The sequence below is a fragment of the Delphinapterus leucas genome, chromosome 4 (genome assembly GCF_059928025.1).
Source record: "Delphinapterus leucas isolate spDelLeu-1000000601 "Yukka" chromosome 4, BTC_Dleu_Yukka2, whole genome shotgun sequence".
In the NCBI taxonomy this organism is placed as follows: domain Eukaryota; kingdom Metazoa; phylum Chordata; class Mammalia; order Artiodactyla; family Monodontidae; genus Delphinapterus; species Delphinapterus leucas.
The window spans coordinates 71,109,528-71,127,052 of record NC_143132.1 but is presented as its reverse complement, the minus strand read 5'-3'; the positions used below and the strand labels follow the sequence as shown (position 1 = coordinate 71,127,052).

General features: G+C 37.8%; 1 protein-coding gene and 1 pseudogene across 4 annotated transcripts in view; one reads left to right on the top strand and one right to left on the bottom strand.

Moving 5' to 3' along the window:
• Positions 1 to 17,525, top strand: part of OSBPL11 (oxysterol binding protein like 11) — a 107,375-nt gene that overhangs the window by 6,609 nt on the left and 83,241 nt on the right. The window lies entirely within an intron of this gene.
• On the bottom strand, positions 1,113 to 6,632 carry LOC111171884 (histone H3.3A-like; annotated as a pseudogene).

Genomic DNA, 17,525 nt, shown 5'->3' with positions numbered 1-17,525 from the left:
GTTTTTTTTTTGAGTTGTAAGGGTTCTTTATGTATTCTGCATACAATTTCCTTATCAGATATATGATTTGCAAATATTTTCTCCTGTTCTGTGGGTTGTCTTTTCACTTTTTTTTTTTTTTTTTGCCATGCCACGTGGTTTGCCGGATCTTAGTTCCCCAACCAGGGATTGAACCTGGGCCCATGGAAGTGAAAGCACTGAGTCCTAACCACTGGGATGCCAGGGAACTCCCATCTTTTCAATTTCTTGATGAAATTACTTTCAGCACAGAATAATATAAAATATTAGAAATAATAGAAAATTATTTTTATGAATATTTGTTTTCATTTAGTTTTAAGATGATTTAGTGGTTTTTATGTTTAATTATAATTAATTATGTTTAATTTTAATCCACCTGGAGTTTATTTAGAAATATATGAGATAGTGTGTTATCTATTATTGTGTTACAAATTATCCCCAAATTAAACAGCAGCGTTTTTTTGTCTCACAGTGTCTGTGGGTCAGCAATGTCTGTGCAGCATTGCTGGGTGGTCTGGCTCTGGGTCTTCCACAAGGCTACAGTCATCTTGAGGCTCAGCTGGGAAGGATCCACTTCCTGGCTCATTCTTGTGGCTCTTGGCACAATTCAGCTCTTTTGGCCTGTTGGAAACAGACCTCAGTTCCTCATGAACTGACCACTGGTGGCCTCCTTTGGTTCCTGGCCACATGGGCCTCTCCACGTAGCATCTTACTACTTGGCAGCTTGTTTCCTCAGAGTGAGGAAGTGAGAAGAGAGTGCTAGCAAGAAGGAAGTCACAATATTTCGTAACCTAGGCATGGAAGTGAAGTCACATCACTTTTCACTAATCATTAGAAGAAAGATGAGGTTCAGCCCACACAAAGGTGTGAATACCAGCAGGTAGGGATCAATGCAAGCCATGCAAGAAGGTGCCCGTCGTAAATGTTAGTTTGAATGGACTCAAGATTGTCGTCTGTGATTGAGATAGATTTGACAAGTACACAGTTGGAAGTAAAGCTGAGAGTTGGAGGCTGAATTTGACTGTTGGGGAATAAGAGGAGCTACTTGGAGATTAGTTGCAATGACCTAGACATGAGCTAATAAAGGGAAGGTGTTAGTAGGCTGGAAAAGAAGGAAATCATTAGAGGAAGAGTGACAGACCTTGGTGGTTGATTAGGTGATTGGGTAGAAGGTAGTAGTGAGGGAAGGAAGTAAAAATTGACTTCAGTTATCCAGATATAAAACTTTGAAAAGCCTATAGGAGAAACAGATTTGGGGGAGTCAAATGATGCATTTGCTTTTAGGTATGTTCAGCTTAAGTTGCCAGAATGTTTAAGTGACCTTAGAGATATGGTGCATTAGAAATGTAGATAATTGCCTTTGTAGTATCCAGAATGTTTTCACTTCTGTTATCACATTTAATCCTCTTGGACGAAGATAGGGCGTCTAGGGCGTTGTTATCCCCATTTTACAGTTGAAGAAAACGGAAATCAAAATGAGTTGGCCAGGGTTATATACCTAGTAAGTGAAAGAACTTTTATTCCTAGGTAGTTATTTGCATAAAGGTATTAAAAATAGATGAGCTGTCTAAAGGAATGAATAATTATTGATAAATAATTAGTTTAGAACATGGTGGTTTCATCATTTACTAGTGTTTTAACTCATGCAGCAAATACTTTTGAGCGTTTACCATGTGTGAAGCCCTCTGTTAGTTAATTCCAAATTAACGTGTGCTCTCAGAACAATGAAAGTAGGGACCCCAAGGCTTGGCTTGGGAGGGTCATGAAAAAGAATCAGAAAAGGGAAGAGCCTCAACTACATATGCAAAATATGTCATGACAGACTTTTTAAAAACCAAAGCTGAGATGTGAATTTATTAGATTAGCCTTACATTTTCTTCTATCCAGAGTAATTTATACTCATATGATTTATATTCACCGTTTAAAATAAAAATAGATTTCTTTTTCTTTTTAGATTCCTTAATTCTAGATCCTTCCTTCCTTTTTCATAGTAACGTTCAAAGTTTATAAAATGTGTGTGTTTCTATTATTTTTCTTCATGTCAGCTTTCAGAAAAATTTTCAAATCTGCAAATCTGCCACTTGTTTATTTAAAATGGACAGATGAGATCTACCCAGAGGAGGAACCGGGAAGCAAATTAGGGTGTATGATGGGCCTGCTTTTTCCTGTTTGGGGGCTCTGTGCTAGTTAACCTCTGTTAACAAACAGACAGATCTCTTTTCCTCATCATCAGATAGTATGCATTTCAGTAAATGGGTAGAAGTCTGCAAATGTATAGTATAGAAATAATTTTTGTGGTCAGACCTGGTATCTTCCACTCTAAATACTCTGTTACAGGGAAAAGTACCCATTTGCAAATGGGGAAATGACATTTGCCTAAATATAACCTAATGTTTGCTGTCTTTGAGATTTTACCACTTCTTTTGAGGTTGATTTGAAGAAAAAGTCGTAAATGTTTGCTTTTTTCTCTGTAGGGGTTAAAGGGAAGTTGGATATATATTTCTGTACCCTAGATTTTGTTTTCCTATCTGAAATCTGCTACAGATGATAATAAAAACAAGGGAAAGACAACTTACAGGCATGAAACTGAAAACAGTAAAATACTGTTCCAGAAATCTAGTGAGAACTCTACCCAAGCCTTGAACAAGATTTTGGTTTGTTATGGTATACTGTGATTTCTTATATTTTTGCTTTACGAGTTTAAATATAATCCATTTGAGTTCATATTTTCCTAGAAGTGATACTGTATTAAAACTATACAAAGAGGGGACTTCCCTCGTGGTCCAGTGGGTAAGACTCCACGCTCCCAATGCATGGGGCCTGGGTTCGATCCCTGGTTGGGGAACTAGATCCCACATGCATGTCGCAACTAAGGAGTCCGCATGCCCACAACTAAAAGATCCCACATGCTGCAATGAAGATCCCATGTGCAGCCTAAATAAATAAATATTTAAAAAAACAAAAAACTATGCAAACAACTTAATGTTAGAACATACAAATTAGGGTTTTTTTTAGTATTTTCTGAATAAGTCACGTAATTTAGGTCCCAGAGGTAATTGTCCATCAAATAGACTTGTGGGAAATTATGTCTTTTGTTTTTGGTTTTGAATATAGTAGAGATAGCAGGGCCCATGGTGTAATGGTTAGCACTCTGAACTCTGGAAATAGTGGAGAATATTCTTGATGTAAATTATACTACTTTGAGAGAGGGAAAATCTTTCCTAGCTAAGAATCTTCCACTGTACTGATTTTGTTTAATAAAATGATTTGTGTCCAGACTTGTTCAGGTTTAACTTAAAACGAAATTGCGTGATTAAACAGTCACATTAGTGTTTTGGCATTACCATCTGGGTTTTAGGACAATTTATAGAGTAGTTCAGTTTGCTGGTGAAAGAAAGGATTCTCTTTTTGGTTAATAAGATATTGTAACAAAACATGATTTCGCACCTGGAGTTTCCCTGTACTTGAGTTTGGCTGCCATTGCGGTTTGCTTCCATTGCTACTATTGAGGTTGGCTGGAAGGTCCCTGGAGGGGTAGACTGAAGTCTATGGTTGCTACTGGCTGTAGCTGGAAACCTTAGTCAGAGGGATCGAAGGGAGAGAAAAAGAAAAGGAAGAGGAGGGAAAACAGGGACAGAAAAAGGACATAGCAAAGAGAGACAGAGGGAGAGAGAGGGAGTGAGGGAGGGAAGAAAGGGACAGAATGAAAATGATATAAATGGTGAGATGAAATGCCACCAATGTTGCTTCTGGAACAGGTTTCCTAACCTTGATAGAGGCCTTTTTAATATACTGCCTGAGCCTATACCCTCAATTCTATAAAGAATTACTTGTTTAACAATTTTGTAGATGTTTTACTTTATAACTAACATAAATGAAAAGTACTTTTAATTTAATTTTGGGGAATAGGTAATATGTTCACTTGATCCAAAAAAATATTAAAAGGTGTGTAATGAAAATCTTCCTTCCACCCGATCCTCCACCTGCTCAGGACTCCTTCCACCTAAAAATAGAGAGTACACACTCTTGGCTTCCTGTGTGTGCTTTCAGAGATTTTTAAAAAAAGAATTAAGTAAATACAGTATACATTTGTCCCACTTTTAATTGTATCACAAATGATATCATACTATGTGTGTGTGTGTATGTATGTACATACACACACACACATATATGTATGTAATATTAGTTCAGGCTGCCATAACAAAATACTGTACTCTGGATGGCTTAAACAACAAATTTATTTTCTCACAGTTGTGGAGGCTGGAAGTTTTGAGATCAGGGTGCCAGCATTGTCAGGTTCTGGTGAGGGTGTCTTCCAGGTGTGCAGATGACCTTCTTTTCACTGTATCCTCACATGGCAGAGGGGTGGGCTGGGGGGGCTTCTCACTGTGGGCTCACATGGTGGGAGGGGGGACGTGGGGGAGAGAGAGAGAGGTTGAGAGAGAGGTGTGAGAGAGCTCTCTGGTTTTTCTTGTAAGGGCACATCTCATCATAAGGGCCCCAGTCTGTACCTAAGCATCTCCCAAAGGCCCCATCTCTAAATACCATCATATTGGGCATTAGGACTTCAACATATGAATTTTGTAGGGACACAATTCAGTCCACCTTTAATAAGTTCCCTATCTATGGACATTTAATTTGTTTCCAAAATTTTGCTGTTATAAATAATGATGCAGTGAATAACCTTCTGCACATTTCACAAGCATATGAATATATCTGTGGGAAAAATACCCAGGAGTTGGAATTACTGAGTCAATTTGTAATTTTGATAGTAGTTATCATCAGATTTCTCCTCATTGGGGTGTACAGTGGCAATGATTGAGTGCTTATTTCCCATCAGCCTCTTCAGTGTAATGTGTTATTAGATTGGCAAAAATCTAAAAGTTTAATAGGTTAAAAAATGGTACTTCAGTGTAGTTTTACTTTGATTCTTTTTTTTTTATTATGAGTGAGGTTTTAGTATTAAATTCTGAATGAGATTTTTTTTGCAGAAAAATTTAACAGGTTTATTTATGATTATAATAAAGTTGAACTGCTGAAACTTGTTCACTGAAACATTCTGAGTTGCATTAATGCTTTATGTCCCCACATTTATATTAAAAATTCCCTGGTGGCTCAGTGGATAAGAATCCGCCTGCCAATGCAGGGTACATGGGTTCGAGCCCTGGTCCGGGAAGATCCCACATGCAGTGGGGCAACTAAGCCCATGCGCTGCAACTACTGAGCCTGCATTCTAGAGCCCGTGAGCCATGACTGTTGAGCCCTCGTGCCACAACTACTGAGCCTGTACTCTAGTGCCCATGTGCCACAACTACTGAAGGCCATACGCCTAGAGCCCATGCTCCACAACAGAAGCCACTGCAAGGAGAAGCCCCCCCACCGCAACAAAAAGTAGCCCCCCTGGTTGCCACAAATAGAGAAAGCCTGTGTGCAGCAACGAAGACCCAATGCAGCCAAAAATAAATAAAATTAAATCATTAAAAAAAATCACACACAAATGAAAATGGAAAAACTGCCAATACCTGATTACTGTCCCCTATTTTTCCACTAGCAATCATATACTTAAGTACCTTTGGACCCCATGGGAAAAAAATATCTAATGTTCAGAACTACCAGTGACAGGAAGAAGAGGATTTTCTTTTTTTTTAGAAGAATGAAAGGTTTCCCATCATAGTGGATTCTTAAGCATGTTCTCCATATATGCGGCATGCTAGCTGGATGTCTTTTTTTTTTTTTTTAATGAATAAATCCTTTCTGCAATTAACAGCTAAGTTTTTTTTTTAATAAATTTATTTTATTTTTGACTGTGTTGGGTCTTCCTTGCTGTGAGCAGGCTTCTCATTGCAGTGGCTTCTCTTGTTGCGGAGCATGGGCTCTATGCACGCAAGGTTCTGTAGTTGTGGCTCGCAGGCTCTTAGAGCACAGGCTCAGTAGTTGTGGCACACGGGCTTAGTTGCTCCTGGGCATGTGGGATCTTCCCGGACCAGGGCTCGAACCCATGTCCCCTGCATTGGCAGGTGGATTCTTAACCACTGTGCCACCAGGGAAGCCCTGGATGTCTTTTGGCGTAATTGTTATGGCATGGATAGCACACAGGTTTGTGTTTCCAAAAAGGCCAACCAGATAGGCCTAACTTGCCTCCTGCAAAGCACCAGTAGCTGCACTCTGGAAGTGCAGATCTGCTTTGAAGTCCTGAGCAATTTCCCGCACCAGAGGCTGGAAGGGAAGTTTGCCAATCAGAAGTTCACTGGACTTGAGATAATGTCTGATTTCACCGAGTGCCACAGTACCAGGCTTGTAACGATGAGGTTTCTTCACACCTCCAGTAGAGGGCGCACTCTTGCGAGCGGCTTTTGTAGCCCTGCTTCCTGGGTGCTTTACCACTGGTGGATTTGCAGGCAGGCAGCTTTGTATGAGCCATGGTATAGAGACCTCTTACTTACCCACCTTCTCCTTTGGCTGGTGCTCAACAAACTAGAGCTGGCACTGGTGTTGGAGAGCGACAGCCTCTGAGTGGGATTTTATCCTGTTTTGCTATCATGGTAAATCGTGAATTAGTTTAAATCAGCAATTGGGAAAAGTCTATACAAAATATACTTATGCCTTTAAAATTTTTTTTCTTATTATACTCTTGGTAGCTCAGAGACATGGCTTCATCTTAGAGTATACATTGTATGTTTTGAAGTCATATTTTTAAAATTTCATGTGATTTTATAGTTATACAAGATATGGAATCATTTGATTATACAGATTTGTAATTGGGAGGTAATCCACTTCCCAGTAGTAATAGAGAGTTTGAAGATTATATATATATATATATATATATATATATATATATATATGTATCTCCACCAAAAATTACGATGAAACTATTATTTAAAAAGATTATTTATTTAGTTTTTTGGTTGTGCCAGGCAACATGCAGGATCTTAGATCCCTGACCAGGGGTCGAGCCTGGGCCCTTGGCAGTGAGAGCGCAGAGTCCTAACCACTGAACTGCCGGGGAATGCCCAGATTTTTATTTAAGTAGTAGAATGAACTTTTAACATTTTGTGTTGTTTTTTGAATAATTAATATTTATAGGTTCTTTAATGAAAAAAACTTGAGCGTTTGAATTTGTTGTTACTTAGGCAATAAGTGTAAAATTTTCAAAAGAAGAATCAACTCTTTAGTCAGGTTATATATATATATGTATATATATATGAAAATAAACATTGCTTGGTGCTTCTTGTGTGCTTGTCACCTTTTTTCCCCCTTTTTTATTCAAATGTGGAGGAAGGGAAATGGCCTTCTGCTTTTTCTTTATACTTTCAATTTTGAAAGAATTAGCACAAGGGAAGAAAACATTCTTTCTTGAATTATACAGAAATTAAATGTTACTCTAAATGTGTTTTTGGAACCAAGTATGGTTTAAAACCAGAGAGAGGTACATACAAAAAGAGAAAGAGAAAATAGACATACAGATAGGGAGGGTGGCAGTGGACTTTAGTACCCTGCTGTTCTCTTGGTCTGTGCTGTCTTGGTCTCATTGAAATGGCTTACTGCGAAGACCTTTTGAGAGTATATGAGGGATAAGTAAATGCTACTATGTGAACAAGAAAAAATTTCCTACTTTTCTCTAAAAATTTTAAATGTGAAATATGATGTTCTTATTTGCAAACTTTCCTTTTGAAATAATTTTCTTTTGAGAAAAAACCTTTAGAATTTTGAGTAATGAGTAATGTACACACATTTTAGATTGAAAGGGTCATCTAACTAAAGCATGAGAAAACTGAGGCCCAGAGAAATTAAGTGATTTGGTCAGCCTCATTCATGGTGTTAGTCAGTGGGAAAGTCAGAACTAGGTCCTTTATCCATCCCTTTTAGGTGTGCATTCCACAGTATAACACTACCTCATACTTAAGCTTTAGAAACTTAATTTTGAACATAAGCGGTATTGAAAAGTCCACTAGTAATGTCTGGAAGTCCTGTTTATAGGTAAAAATTCACCCTATTTTTGTTGGCCAACAATGGTGCTATAGGCTGGTATGAAAAAACTGGCCCTTTTTTTATATGGAAAGGTGGGAGTTATATTAGTTGTAGCCTTTGGAGAGCAGGTTGGCAATATCTATAAATATTAAAAATGCATGTACTTTTCACCTAGCAATTTCATTTTTCGCAGATGTACTCAAAGATATATGTGTAACTTGTTTTGTTACAGTATTGTTTGTAATAATAAAAGCCTGGAAGCAAATGTCCATCACTAGGGGGACTAGTAATACTGCTTTGCAATGGATTACTATGCAGATGCTAGAATGAATTAGACCAAAATGAAATCATCCCTAAGAAAACTGAAAAAAGCAAGGTACAGTGTATGTAATCTCAACCATTTTTTTTTGTGGCTGCACCGGGTCTTAGTTGCAGCACGTGGGATCTTTGTTGAAGCGTGTGGGATCTTCAGTTGTGGCATGTGAATTCTTACTGCGGCATGTGCGATCTAGTTCCCTGACCAGGTATCAAACCTGGGCCACCTGCTTTGGGAGCACGGAGTCTTAGCCACTGGACCACCAGGGAAGTCCCTAATCACAACCATTTAAAAAAAAAATGTGTGTGTGTGTGCTCGTGTGCGCACGTGCACACTTGTAGGTACATAGAATACCTCTGAAGAGATACATAAAAAGTTGAGAGAAGTGCTTGTCTCTGAGGAGGGGAACTGGTGGCTGGAAGACAAGGTTGGATAAGAAACTTGACTGTAGGGACTTCCCTGGCAACGAAGCCCGTGTACCACAATTACTGAAGCCCGCGTGCCTAGAGCCTGTGAGCCACAACCACTGAGCCCGCATGCCACAACTGCTGAAGCCTGTGCACCTAGAGCCTGTGCTCTGCAACAAGAGAAGCCACCACAATGAGAAGCCTGCGCACCACAACGAAGAGTAGCCTCCGCTCGCTGCAACGAGAGAAAACCCACGCACAGCAACACAGACCCAATGCAGCCAAAATAAATAAATAAATTTATTGAAAAAAAAAGGAAAGAAACTTTTCAGTATATGTATGTAATACTCATTAGGAGACAGTTCTTAATGGGTCTTTCATGTTTCTGCCTGTGTTGTTAGCAGAGGTACTGACTCTCCTTTGTTCTTTACTGTTTTTTCGAAAATATTTGTATAGCAAACAGCCTTGAAGGTTAGAGATAGTATTTCCCTCCTGAGCAAAAGTCAGGTTTGTTTACTGTCCAATATAATAAACATAATGTCTCCTTGCCATGGAGGTCAGGTAGACTTACTGTCCTTAAAAGATTTGGGTTCCCTACACTCAGGGTTCCTTTTCTGTACCGCAACCTACCACATGTGCAGGCATCTCCTGCCCTCTCTGCATTGCCCTGTGTGATTGGGCTTATGATCTGTCTGCTGATATTGCTGTGACTACTGAAGTCTTTTGTCTCTGACTTACGAGTTTCATGTATCCTGCCAGCATCCGTGAAACTGGCAAGCTAACTTGTTAGCTTACAAATAGGGTGACATCTCAGACCCTTCATAGTTCTTGACAAAATACTTACTGGAAAAATACAATAATTATTTTTTTAAATAAAGAAGTGGGAGACTCAGGGCTTTTTAGGTCCCATCATTCTGACTTGAAAATGTCAGGCTGACAAGGTAAGAGAGATCTAAAGCACTGATCTAGAAAATGAGCCCTTTCCCCACAGAGGAATCGACTCCCTGGAGTGGGAGAAAACCAGTACTTGCTGAGCATTTACCATGTTGAAAGGTACTTCAAATATATTTGGGTTGAAATATATTATCTCTTCCTATTTCCTCATTATAAATCTGAAGTTAGATGTTCTTATCCGCATTTACAGTTAAAGACACATAGGACCGGATGTGTTACTTGCGTAAAGTCACACTGGGATTCAAACGTGTGTGTGTTAAGCTCATGCTTTTCCCATTATAATAAACCACTTCCTAACTTTCTGGAAGAGTTAGAATTGACTTTCTGCTCTTCCATGTAGAAGTTTCTTCTGTCCCATCTTCAAATGGCCAGTTATCTGCATGAGGGATTTCTCAAATTTAGTTGTCTGTAACAATCAGATTATATATTGGACTTCTTCTGTTTTTGGTCTGTATAGGCAGCCATTTTACAGCTGTGCTTCTCGAACTTTCTTCATGAAATCTCTCTTAACTGCATAAGACAGTAGGTACCCCCAGTGGATGTAGTTTGTGATTTAAAGCAGCCCATGACTGATAGCACTTTCTTGGGAGTTATCTGTAGTATCTTCAAAATTCATGAGGATTTTATATTCTACTCTGTAATATATTTGTTATTGGGTTTTTCAGAGGTCTATAAATAATATCATGAGTTCAGGACCAGTTGAGAAAGAGAACATTAGGGATCAGACAGGATGCAATCAAATTGTCAGGTTATTTTTTATTGTGGTAAAATGTACATATCATAAAATTTACTATTTTAACCCTTTATAACTATACAGTTCAGTGGCATTAAATATATTCACATTGTTATGCAACCATCACCACTATTCATTTCAGAATTTTTTATCATCCCAAACTAAAACTCTGTACCTATTAACTAATAACTCCTCATCCACCCCACCCCACCCCCAGCCCCCCGGCAACCACTGTTTGGCCTTCTGTCTCTGATTTTGACAAATCTAAGTACCTCATATCAGTGGGATTTGTCTTTCTCTTTCTGATTTACTTCACTTAGTATGATAACCTCTAGGTCCATCCATGTTGCTGCAAATGGCATTATTTCACTCTTTTTAATGACTGAGTAATATTCCATTGTGTGTGTATTTGTGTGTGTGTGTATCACATCTTCTTTACCCATTCATCTGTCGATGGACATTTAGTTTTTTTCCATGTCTTGGCTCTTGTAAATATTGCTGCTATGAACATAAGGGGTGCATGTATCTTTTCGAATTGTAGTTTTCTCTGGATATATGCCCAGGAGTGGGATTGCTGGATCATATGACAACTCTATTTTTAGTTTTTTGAGGAACCACTGTACTATTTTCCATAGTGACAGCACCAATTTACATTCCCACTAACAGTGTAAAAGGGTTCCCTTTTCTCCACACCCTCTTCAGTATTTATTATTTGTAGACTTTTTGCTGATGTCCGTTCTGACTGGTATGAAGTGGTGTTTTGATTTGCATTTCTCTAATAATTAGCAATGATGAGCATCTTTTCATGTGCTTATTGGCCATCTGTATGTTTTCTTTGGAGAAATGTCTTTTTAGGTCTTCTGCCCATTTTTTGATTGGGTTGTTTGTTTCTTTGTTATTGAATTGTAGGAGCTGTTTGTATATTTTGGAAATTAAGCCCTCGTCATTTGTGTCATTTGCAAATATTTTCTCCCAGTCCGTAGGTTGTCTACTAGTCAAGAACTATCCTCCAAAAAGGCTTAGTTTGGGTTCATTACCTTGTAACATAAATAGCATGAAGGGAGGGAGCAGTCTGCTTATGGTTTCCTTTGCTGTGCAAAAGCTTGTAAGTTTGATTAGGTCCCATTTGTTTGTTTTTGCTTTTATTTCTATTGCCTTAGGAGACTGACCTAAGGAAACATTGGTATAATTTATATCAGAATGTTTAGCCTATGTTCTCTTCTAGGAGTTTTATGGTGTCTTGTGTTATATTTAAGTCTTTAAGCCATTTTGAGTTTATTTGTGTGTATGGTGTGAGGGTGTGTTCTAGCTTCATTGATTTACATGGGACTATCCAGTGTTGTTTCTACCTTTTGGCTGTTGTGAATAATATTTCTGTGAACATTTTTATCTGTTGGAGTTCTTGCTTTCATTCTTTTGTGTATATACCCAGAATTGGAATTGCTGGATCATATAGTAGTTCTATGTTTAACTTTTTGAGGAACCATTATGCTGTTCTCCACAGTGGCTGCACCATTTTACAGTTGCACCAGCAATGCACAAGAGTTCTAATTTCTCTACATCTTTACCAACACTTGTTATTTTCTGTTTTGTTTTGTTTGGTTTGGTTTTGGTTTTGATAATAGCCATACTAATGGGTGTGAAGAAATTGTTTTATTACTGGAAAAACTCACTGAAGAAAGTGCCTTTAACATGGGTTAAATAGGTTAGCTAATATTTCACCCTGTAATTAGTCATGCCTATCTACCTCGTCACAAGCAGCTTGGAATACTCAGGTCTTATTTCCATCAGAGCAGATGAAAATATCTTCTCTGGGTAGGCAGGCAGATACAAAGAAGAGAGCCTAGGACGGGCTGAGCCATTCATTCATACCCAGCTGTGGAAAGAGTGAGGGGAAGGCTGGGGAGAGAAGGATAGGATCTCTCTGGAGAAGTCTCCTCATGGAAATATGTGAGGAGGGAGCAAGTTTCTTAACATTTATGTGAGTTTTGACATTAAAAAGGCTTTAACTTCTTATAGTCAAGTAAATTTGCTTTAGAAAGATAGTCTAGTTTTACCCTGTTCTCCTAGCCACCTAGCCCAGTTTTGGATATGTGTAACCTAATTTGAGAAGTAAGGGTTTTTAGGAAACACAGTTCTACATCCCAAAAGAGCAATGCTCATATAGTCACATGGGAAAGTTTTAAAAAGTTTAATCCATACCTATTAATAAGTATAAATAGCTCTGTGCCTGGACTGTCCCACCTAGTCAATGTAATTGAACATTTAAAAAATGTTTTGTTTGATTATAAAAATAATATATTAAAATTGGAAAATGTGAAACAGTAAAGGGAGCAAATTAAATCATTCATAATTCTTCCATCCAGTGATAACCACAGTTAACTGTTTTGTGTACTTTTGTTCTGTGCATATATTTTACACACTATATAAAATTCTGTAACCTGTACTTTTAGTGCTATTAATAAGCGTTTCCCCATGTTGTTAGAAACTCATAAACATTTTAATTGGTGAATACTATTCTATCATATTTCTTAATCATTTTCTTAATGCCATTCATTTAGCTTATTTGTTTTTCTTCCTTTCCTCTCCATTCATTTCCTTGTCTCTCCACTTAATTTTTTTTACTATTATAAATAGTGCTACATTGGACATGTTTGCATATTATGTTTGTCTACATTTCTAATCGTCTGTCTGGATACCTAGAAGTGAAGTCCTTGGACCAAAGAGCATTAACATTTTTAAGACTCTTAGCAGAAGGGAGGGAGTCTCCCTTGACTTGTATACTTTTTGGTATAGATTAAGACACAGTTGAAATTAGAATTAGTTTTAGCTGGGATTTATTTGAGTGTACAGGCTGTGAATTGAGTTGTTGTTGCTGTTTTTTGTTTTTTTGTTGTTTTGGTTTTTTTTGCAGGCTACTCAGTTGTCTTGTGGTTTTATAGAAAAATTCTGCTTCTGTCTTCCCATTGCCTAATTCATTCAGTGGAGATGTATTGAGCACCTGTTTATATCCCAGGCTATACACTAGGTGCTGCGTGGACTGCTAGGATGAGTAAGAAGCAGTCACTGCTCTGTGGAATATCTTTTTACAGCGCCAGGAGGTACATGTGTTGCAGTCATTCCCATCTGTTGTCAGTTGCTTTTTCCTCAGCTAAGCAGACTGCTCCCTCCCTTCATGCTATTTATGTTACAAGGTAATGAACCAAAACTAAGCCTTTTTGGAGGATAGTTCTTGCCTAGTAGAAAGTAAGAATTTTGAACTGTGGCTTGACTGGCACCTCCTTTACTACGGCTTGCATAAATTTCTGCCTGTAATTAAATGTCTTAAGGCATCCATCTCTAATTCCTCTACCTGGGCTCTGGAGCCCACCTCTCCCCCATTTCCCTCTATCACTCTCCTGAGTTGTGGTGAGCCTTTTTCTCGTTACTATATCCTGCCTCTCAGGCACTTACAGCTACCGTTGCCTTAAGCCCATAATATCACCTTAACCACTTCTCTTTCTCCCAGTCTCTCTTCAGTTATTGCCATCTGGCTCTGCCTTCATCATTAAATTGGAACTGTTATCTCTTGGTTGTTAAATCTTTTTTTTTTTTTTTTTTTTTTTTTTGCTGTGCCTCATGGCTTGTGGGGTCCTAGGGGCCACAGCAGTGAAAGCACCGAGTCCCAACCTCTGGACTGCCAGGGGATTCCCTTGGTTGTTAACTCTAATAGAAACTTCTCAGTCTTCATCTTCCTTCACCCCTCAATAGTATTAAACATTCTTGACCAAAAACTTACTTGAAATATTCCTGATTTTCTTCCTACTACTTATCTACTTATCTCCTCTCTGTACTCCTCTTGCCTTTAAAGCTTTTCCTTAGGGTTCTCTCTTAGACTCTGTCCCTTCTCTTGTCATTTTATAATATTTCCTATGTGATTTTCTTTACTCTCATCGTTTCAAATACCAGTTACATGCTTATATGCTGATCACTAGCAAAATCTGTATGTTCAGTCCAAATTGTGCTACCTTATTGCATATCTCCCTGTGTTATGTCCCACAGGTCCCTTAAATTCAGCATGTTAAATTGGAACAAATCCAGAACTTCCTTTATGATCCCCATAAAGGCGTTTGTTCGTATCTACACAGTTGTGCCAGCTGGAAATCTGGGTGTTCCCCTTGTCACTTCTCTCTCACTCTCATTCTCATTCCACATCTGATAAGTCAAGTCCCTGTCCATCGTTTCAACCTAATCACTATTGAATCCTGTGTCTTTGTTTAATGAATCCTGTGTCTTTAACACAGGATTCTACCCTTTCTACAAATGAAAAACTACCCTTTTCATTTGTATGACAGCTAAAAGCAGAGAGTCCCAGTGGGTCATTGTCTTTTTCTTCAAGGAGGTACATTTTTCTTACATTAGGTAATGGATTTGGGATGGAGAGGAATCGCCTTTTTTACTTCCCCATCCTTTTCCGTGGATTTTCAGAGTGCTTTGCATTTAGAAGGTACTGAGCAATAGTGTTGAACTGAAATAAAAGGATGTGAAACTGTCAAAAAAAAGTGGCTTAATTTTATTTTATTTTAAAACGATGTTTAATTTTCACATATTTAATTTTATATATTATTTAATTTTGTTTTTATTAAAATACAAATAAATGCTTAACATTTAAAAATAAATGAAGAAAGAAAATCAGTGAAGAATAGAGCAGTCTCTGTGGCTTCCAAGGTTCTTGCCGTTTCTCTACATATAATATTGATCGGAACCTCTGTTCTCAAAATACAGGGTTTAGTCTACCGGGGTCTAACCATGGAAACAGACTTTTTTAACTGAATTCAATGTTGGTGAAAAAGTAGTTTAATTTTAAAAGCTTCTGCATATCTTCCTTAAGTCTGATAAAGAAGGGTTAAGAAATGTGTGTTATAGTAATGAAGAGTTAGGAATTGAAGCAGTCACTGTTAAGATACCTAGGAGGTGATGAACCTCAAATTAAACAGAATAATGCCACTTGGCATATAGTTCAGTTAATCAACTGTATTTATAGACTATCAGCTTCGAGCGCTAATTTCAATAAAACGTTAACAAGATCAGAATATACGCAATTTGTTGAGTGGTGGAGTTGCTGAAGGACTGAAGAAGAAATTAACTTTTTCATAGCTTATTCTTCTGTGTATTAGTCTTTTGGACCGTCATCTCTAATTCATAGAACACAGAATATTAGTATGATATAATCAGATATATGGTATATTCCCACTTTAACAACTAGGTTTTATTCATATTAACAGGTAAATCTTCTATTAAATTTACACATTTTAAATAGGAGCAAAGCATGAGTGTTAGAAGTACTACATAATAACTATAAGGAAGTAGAGAGAAGAAAGGAGAGGGAACGAAAGATGTTCACTCACAGAGCTTTTTATGCTGGCCACCAGATGGCACAGTGGTTCCACATCAGCTGGTTGCACTGACTAGAGAAGGGGAAGGATGAGAGAGGGACAGTACAACCAGCTGTTCCAAGAATGGATTGCTCTTCAGTTGGTTCTTTGTAACCTCAGATGTCTGTTTTCTGTAGTAAAAGCAGGCCAGCAGTTTATAAGTACATATTTGAATTTGTTTCTTTTGAAGCTGGCCTTATGCTACTACCAAATGAACTATGTCAGTATCCCTCTTGTGATTTTTGTGAGAAGGTTAACTCTTTAGATGCAAGTATCAAAAATATTAAAACACTAAAAATTAAACATAAAACATTACTGTACTGTGGAATATGAGGATACACGTTCATTTTATTTAATGAATGATGCTACTGAAATTATACTCTTAAAAATTCATTGATAGTCATTAAATGACTGATATAAATAACTTAGATATGACCAAAATGAGGAATACCTTTAATAATATGAGGGACTAAACAAAAATAAGGGACATGAGGCATAATGTTTGATTGCTTTGAAATGAAGATTTTGTTTTTCTCAGTTGTAGATAGTTTATTTGAAGTTTAATAAACATTCTCTGCACAGTTCACATATCCATTTGAAGAATATATATAGTCCTAGAACCAGAGGAATTGAACTATAACTGAGTTGTAATGTTTTTATAGCATGCTAATAGCTATGAAATGATTCTTATCTAGTAGTGAAAGCTTGGTGTAGAGAACCTAGATTAAAGGGGAAAATTAAAAATGCTGAATTATGGAATATCTGGGTACTTTGGGGAAATATTTAATTTAGGTTATGTGACACCCTAGGCCTTTTGTGGATTGGTACAGAGTGTAAATAAATATTCAGGTTATGAAGCTACAGGACAAAATAGACCAAGAATAAGGTTTTTTAAAAATTTAGATATTATTGATATATAACATTAGTTTTAGGTGCACAATATAATTTTTTTTATATGTTGCAAAATGATCACAATAAGTCTAGTTAACATGCACCACTGGGCTTCTCTGGTGGCGCAGTGGTTAAGAATCCGCCTGCCAATGCAGAGGACACGGGTTCGAGCCCTGGTCCCGGAAGATCCCACATGCCGTGGAGCAACTAAGCCCATGCGCCACAACTACTGAGCCTGCGCTCTAGAGCTCACGAGCCACAACTACCAAGACCACGTGCCACAGCTACTGAAGCCTGCGCACCTAGAGCCTGTGCTCTGCAACAAGAGAAGCCACTGCAGTGAGAGGCCTACGCACTGCAACAAAGAGTAGCCTCCACTCGCTGCAACTATAGAAAGCCCGTGCACAGCTATGAAGACCCAACGCAGCCGAAAATAAATAAATAAAAAATAAATAAAAATTTTAAAAAACATTCATCACTACACAGTTACACTTTGTTTTTCTTATGATGAGAACTTTTAAGATCTATTCTCTTACCAACTTTCAAATATACAATATTATCAACTATAGTCACCATGCTATAAATAACATTCCCAGGACTGACTTATTTTATAACTGCAAGTTTGTGTCTTTTGATCACCTTCACCCATTTTGTTCACCTCCCACCCCCACCACTGGCAGCCACTAATCTGTTCTATGAGTTTTGGGGTTTTTTTGTTTCTATTTTTAGATTCCATATATAAGTGAAGGAATAAGTTTTGAGGACAAGAACAGTTCAAGACAGCTAAGCTCTATGTTAAATAACTAAAACAGATGAGGAACTCT